The following is a 6,887-nucleotide window of genomic DNA, read 5'->3' on the forward strand; positions in this document are numbered from 1 at the left end:
TTCAGAGGCACTCAAGATTTAGCCAGGTTCCTATACATGCCAGCTAAGTGTTATGTCATGCAAAACTACCCTAAAAAGAGTTTGAAAAATATGACAGACTTGGGCTGGAGAGATGGCTTAGCGGTTAAGCGCTTGCCTGTGAAGCCTAAGGACCCCAGTTCGAGGCTCAGTTCCCCAGGTCCCACGTTAGCCAGGTGCACAAGGGGGTGCACGCATCTGGAGTTCGTTTGCAGAAGCTGGAAGCCCTGGCACGCCCATTCTGTCTCTCTCCCTCTATCTGTCTCTCTCTCTGTGTCTGTCTCTCTCAAATAAAAAAAAAAATGACAGACTGTAATATGTTTAAAAAGTTCAAAACTAGAAATGTATATGAACATTACCTTTAAAATGTTAGTTTATAAGCCAAATGTTCAGCAAAACAAGCAACAGAAACTAGAATAATTTAGTTGAATGCTCTCAGTAGGTATAGTAGAATAAATTCCACCCTTAATCCCAGCACTTGGGAGGCAGAGGTAGGAGGATTGCAGTGAGTTCAAGGCCACCCTGAGTCAACATAGTGAATTCCAGGTCAGCGTGGGCTATAGTGAGTCATAACCTCAAGAAACAAAAACTAAGAAACTACTAAATAAAAGCATAAGGAACGCTGAAAAATCATCACTCTAATTTTTTTAGGATGTTTAGAAATTGAACAGACTTTTAAACATCTGATGAGCATTTCTTTTAAAAACAAAGTTCAGTGAGCATGTTGAACTATGTAACATGTTAATTTATCTTGTTTTTCTTATTTTAAATATGCACATATATGATATGATATATGTATATGTTTGTGTGTGTGTGTGTGAGTGAATGTGTGTGTGTGTGGTGTGTGTTCATACCCAGTATTTATAATCACTCCCTCATGCAGGCTTTCTGTGACTCAGCCTCATCTTAGCTCCTGGGTCAGCCTGACTCAGGAACTAGTGTCCCATCCTCTCAACAGGTATCAAAGCCCTACTGAGGCACTAGATCCAGACTCTGTGTATGTGTACTCAAAGAATGAATAGCACAGACAGCCGAGGATGAGTCTAAAAAGAAAAAAGGTTTAGAGAAAAAGCTTATTGCAAAGAGAAAGAAAATTTCACAGAAAATCAAACAAACACGAAAGCCAGTAGAATTCTGGCAATAGGGAGCTCCATACAAGGTGACCGAAAGGAATTGTCACCATACTTCTGTGTACTGAGGCTCACCCTGTCCTTGACTCACACAGAGATGAGACATCAGGGCTGGAGGGATGGCTCAGCCATTAAGGTGTTTGCCTGCAAATCCAAAGGATACACGTTGGACTCTCCAGGACCCACATAAGCCAGCTGCACAGGGTAGTGTACGTGTCTGGAGTTCATTTTCTGTGGCTGAAGGCCCTGGTGTGCCCATTCTCTCTCTCTTTTTTTCTCTATCAAATAAATAAATAAATAAAATATGTTTAAAAAAATTGTCTTCCAAAAAGTTCAGAAGAAGAAGCAGGCCAGTAAATCAAGAGAACAAAGGGCCTACATTATGAGATATGGATTTTTGGACATCAGATCATAACTTTTTTTTTCCCTGTTTTTTGAGGTACAGTCTCACTCTCCCCAAGGCTGACCTAGAATTCACTATTCAGTCTCAGGGTGGCCTTGAAATCATGGCAATCCTCCTACCTCTGTCTCCTAAGTGTTGGAATTAAAGGTGTGGGCCACCTTGCATGGCACATAACATGGTCAGGAAGGTGGTTTTCCAGGGCAAGGTTTATCCATTATACTCTGGATGTGCTGACTCTGCCATTTCCTCAAATATGGGAAACCCGACTGTATAATTTGTGATATTGGTGGACAGTATTCACTTTCTCCCCTGTAAAAATAATAATAATAAGATAAATAAAGGGTAATGCAAAGATGTGAACTGCAAAGCGTTGAACATGCCTGTGCCTCCAGCTGAGTACAGGCACTTTCCCAAGGCTGGCGACATGTGACCCATCATCAGCTGGCTGCAGTCAGCCCAGGTTGAAACCCTCAACACCACTTGACTTGGAGCACAAGACACCAAATTTCTTGAGTAAAGTCACTCATTAGATGACAATAGACACAAACCATTGAGGTATTTGAAATGTACATAATTCTATAAGTACAATTATAACATATGCAAACAACAGAAGTTACGGTGGACATGTTACATAAATGGCTAATTAACAACAGACTTTGAGGAAACATGGGCATAGAAGTTGCTGTGCAGAGAATAAATCTAAAACATAGTTAATGAAAAGTAAACCCAAATCTGAAAAACTAGAGGAAGTCATGAAAAAAATCTTTAACTTGGAGATATGTGTGCATATATATATATATATATATATATATATATATATATATATATTAGAAACATAAATTCTGAAATATATATATAATAAATAAAGAATTCACTACATGATCTCAAAAATGATGAGACAGGCTGAAGGAAACATTAACAAAATCAAGTTAAGTCGTTTGTGATTACCCATTCTGTGGAACAGAGTTAAAAAAATAAAAACTGAAGAAAAATAAAGAGTCTTGGAGACAACTACACTGAGAAATCAATACTAGAAGTACCAGAAAGAAAGAAAAATAAGGGAGTGACATGAAAGAATTAAAGAGTATTAGAAGGCATAATGAATAGAAACATCCCAACGTTGATGACAGACATTAATCTACACATCCAAAGACCATAATAATCTTCAACTACTGGGGGTATGGTACATTACAGTGTCATTTTACCTGGAGTCCCCAAATTTGTAACTTTCTCATGCAAATTATTTTGATTAATTCCATCCAAACAGCTCTCAAGACCTTAATGCATCCAAGCATAAATTTGTGTGTGTGCATGTGTGTGTGTGTGTGTGCAAAATATCAACTTGATCTCACAGTAATGAAAGAGAGCTCTGAAACAATATTCCTCCTTATGTGTAAACCAAAAATACTAGTATGTTAAGAATATTTCAAGGGCTGGAGAGATGACTTAGCAGTTAAGGCACTTGCCTGCATAGCCCAATGGTCTGAATATGATTCCCCAGTACCACTATAAATCCAGATGCACAGTGTGGGACTTGCATCTGGAGTTCCCATTTGCTATGGCTGAAGGCCCTGACATGCCCATTCTCTCTTTCTGGTTGAGTCCTTTCTCTTTTTAAAATATTTTTTCAAATAAAATGTGGGAGGGGTATAAGATAGACTTGTTAATTTTAAACATGAAAATTGTAAAAAAGTGGTTTTGAAAATGGGATCAGGAGCTCCTCTTTGTTAAAATGAGGACTTCTTTTACCTCAGTCTTGATGGCAGTGTAAGGCCTCAATGATCTCTGAATTGGAATCACTCTTTATTGTCCCAAACAGTGGCAAGCTTTTGGCCTTCCCTTACTTGCTCCCGTTTTCACTATTCCTCCATTCCTAGCTGGTAGGATCTCATATTAGCTCTACTTCAGTAGCTGACTGGGTAGGGCAAATATCAGTCACCCATGCCAACAGTGTTTTCTTCCAAATGCTTTTAACATTTTCCCCTGCAAATGGATAAGCAGAATTTCCAAATCTGTAAGCATAGGTGAACTTTTGTTTAATAATTAACCTTTTGTAGTTGCTTCCTATCTTCTAGAATCTTCATGTAAACTTTCAGGAGGATACTTGCTGCTTCTGCAAGAATCCATTCAGGAATCACCTTTGTCAAATATTTTATCTCGTTATTCATGATTTCTGTCTTCCAGAAAACCAGTCAACAGCCAACAAACTCAGTTAAGCTTTGTCACATTACAATAAAGGTCTATTTTCTTTTATTTCCAGATAACATTATCCTCCTTCCCTTAAATCCTTTTCCAGATTGTCAATTACCATAATTTGTAGTAGCGTATAATATTCACATATATCAAATGTAAAAAAAAAAGCTTACTTAAAATGTTTTCTTCTGTTTATGAAACTTCAATGGAAGTCTCTCTTAGTAATCAATTCATAGAAACCTCAACTTTTTCTAATGATCTGAAACTGAAAGAGAATCAAACCAAAGCTTATACTTAACAGATATTTCCTGCAGAAGCCTCTCACTACATCATGTCAATTAGTCTCTTAACTGTGCATGATGCTGTACCTAATTATCCGTAGGCTGAGCAGATGGGCCAACAGAAGTTTTCCCAATTCTGGATGCAAGGGAATCCTCATTGGGAAGGCAAGAATTTGCTGAAATGTTGGGAGATGACTTTTGCTTTGTGTGTGCATGGTCTTATTAGATGGAGAGATGTAGGAGAGAGGGGAGGGAAGGGAAGAGGAATGAAGGGAGGAGAGAGAGAAAGAACGAGACACAGAGAAGAGAAAGAATGGTGACTGATAGTATGGGAAGGGAGGAGAGGAAAAGTGAAGGGGAGAAACTACCCTCTCATGACTTTAAACCAAAAATTTTCTTCCTCTACTTACAAGTAATAGCACATTGGATACCAGAATTTCAAAATGTGAGTGTGAGGAGAGAGAATCTGTCATACTATACACTTAGACTCCATCAACCCATCAGTATCATACTCTCCAAATCAATGCAAAGAAAGAGACATTAAAGAAACGAGAGAAAGGTATAGCATGAAGAGAATGTTAAAGTGACACACAAGCCGAGAACAGGAGGTGGTCTGGAAAAAAGATCTTGGGTACTGAAAATGTTTTACTTAAGTGGGTGTGGTAGCTTGAATGAATACCCCCAATAGATTCAGAATGTTATTAAAGCTTATAATTTATAAGATTTCCGGCTATGTGGTTGAAGGTGGTATCACTGTGGGGAGATCCTAGGTTCTAGCCCTAGGGAGAGAGAGAGACAGCCGTCCCCTTGCAAAGGTACTAAAACCTTAGGGTGGTGGGCTGTCTTTTGGATCAGGTGACCCAGAGGGCCAGCTGGTTGGTTAGGGCTAGGGGCTGTCTTAGGAAGAGATTAGCTGTGCCCCCAAGTTGCAGGGGCTGAACTAGACCAACCACAATGTTAAAATCATGTGAAAAATCTTCCTTCCATGAGGGGTTCTTACTGTGGAAAAACAGTTCCTTGGAACTAGACAAGAGATAAGAAGTCAGATCATCTTGGATTTTTAGCAATTGCGAACTTTCCTATTATTTTTTAATATTTAAATTTTTTTGTTTACTTTTATTTATTTATTTGAGAGCGACAGACAGAGAGAGAAAGAGGCAGATATATAGAGAGAGAGAATGGGCGTGCCAGGGCCTCCAGCCACTGCAAACAAATCCAGACACGTGCGCCCCCTTGTGCATCTGGCTAACGTGGATCTTGGGGAATCGAGCCTTGAACCAGGGTCCTTAGGCTTCACAGGCAAGCGCTTAACCGCTAATCCATCTTTTCAGCCCGAGTACAGAACTTTATAATTGAGAAACTATCAGAGAATACCATGGGCATCTGTAAATTAACAAAGTAGATAATCTATGAAACGACACAGTTCTAGGGTGGATATTACCAAGATGAATGCCGGAAAAATAGGAACCATAAACGTTAGGTCGAATTAGGTCTCAAAGTGGAGTTTCTGCAGATGGCAGGGTGGTGATTGACGATGAGATGGGAAGAGGCCTTGCTGGAGAATATGAGAACCACGCACTACACTTTTTAGAAACCACCTGACCCATTGTTTCTCCTTGCTCCTAGGCCATTCTTCCCTGTTTATTCCATCTCAAGAGCCGCCTGACTTCTGTTTTGCTGGCACACCCTAACATCTGACCATAATCTTGTGATTAACAGAAAAATTCCCCTGGTGCAACTCCCCTACAAATCTTCAAAAACAAGCCCCTCATTTCACTACCCCCAGCCAGCAGAAGGGCCTTGTAAAACCTAACCTTTGCAAACTCAAAGGTGCTGTGCTCTTCTCTCACAAGGCAGTCTGCATCTCGTATCTTTCCTAAATAATAATTTCACTTTGCCTCAGAGTGGACTTTCCTGGTCTGGTCATTCATGAACCTTACAATAAACACACTAATATACTATATTCCTTTTGTCTAGTACTAAAACAAGAAAATTAACAAACTAATGATGAAATATCACGAAAAGATAGGCTACATACCTATGGATAAATTGATATAAAATATTGGAGAAGAACTAACATTGATATGTTACTGACTCTTTCAAAAATAATAGTAATCACTGTAATAAAAGACCAGGGGAGGGCCGGAGATATTGCTTAGCAGTTAAGGCAGTTGTCTGCAAAGCCTAAGGACCCAGTACTGCTCATGAAAGCCAGATGCACAAGTTGGCATATGCATCAGGAGTGCATTTGCAGTGGATAGAGGCTCTGTGTGCCCATTCTTTCTCTCTCTCTCTGTCTGTCTCTCTCTCTCCCCCAGTCTCTTTCTCTTCCTTTCTCTCACAAATAAATATATTTAAAAGCAAAAAAAGTGGGGGTGAGTCTCTCCCAAAATCTACTGATTTGATCATGGCATCAAAATAAAATAAAATAGAACAGAGACTGATTGAGATAGGGAGGGGATATGATGGAGAATGGAATTTCAAAGGGGAAAAAGGGGGGAGGGAGGGTATTACCCTGGGTTATTTTTTATAATCATGGAAAATGTAAATAAAAATTGAAAAAAAAGTACTTTATCTGATAGAAGACACCTATTTAAAATATCTACATTAAAAAATAAATGTCACAACCAAATTTGGCTTATTTTGAAAATGTAGCAGTGAAATTCGGTTAATGTGACTCATTACCTCAAGGGAGCTCAGAAAAAAATACTTTTACTTTAACAGAAGCAAAGAAGGCATTTGACTGAAATTATAATCATTCATGCAAAATTCTCAAAGGTACTCTTCATCCCAATTGGCACAATTGAAGCAATGAAATATTAGCATGCATCTGACTAAATGAAAGAGGAAGCAAAATACTAC

The 6,887-nt window shown here is 38.9% G+C and overlaps 1 non-coding gene across 1 annotated transcript; it reads left to right on the forward strand.

The window, feature by feature from the left end:
* Positions 1-1,701: 1,701 nt before the first annotated feature.
* On the forward strand, positions 1,702-1,861 carry LOC123454422. The gene has a single exon (XR_006633381.1). It is a non-coding gene; the product is annotated as a U1 spliceosomal RNA (small nuclear RNA).
* Positions 1,862-6,887: the final 5,026 nt, after the last annotated feature.

The sequence above is a fragment of the Jaculus jaculus genome, chromosome 13, assembly GCF_020740685.1.
Source record: "Jaculus jaculus isolate mJacJac1 chromosome 13, mJacJac1.mat.Y.cur, whole genome shotgun sequence".
Classification (NCBI taxonomy): domain Eukaryota; kingdom Metazoa; phylum Chordata; class Mammalia; order Rodentia; family Dipodidae; genus Jaculus; species Jaculus jaculus.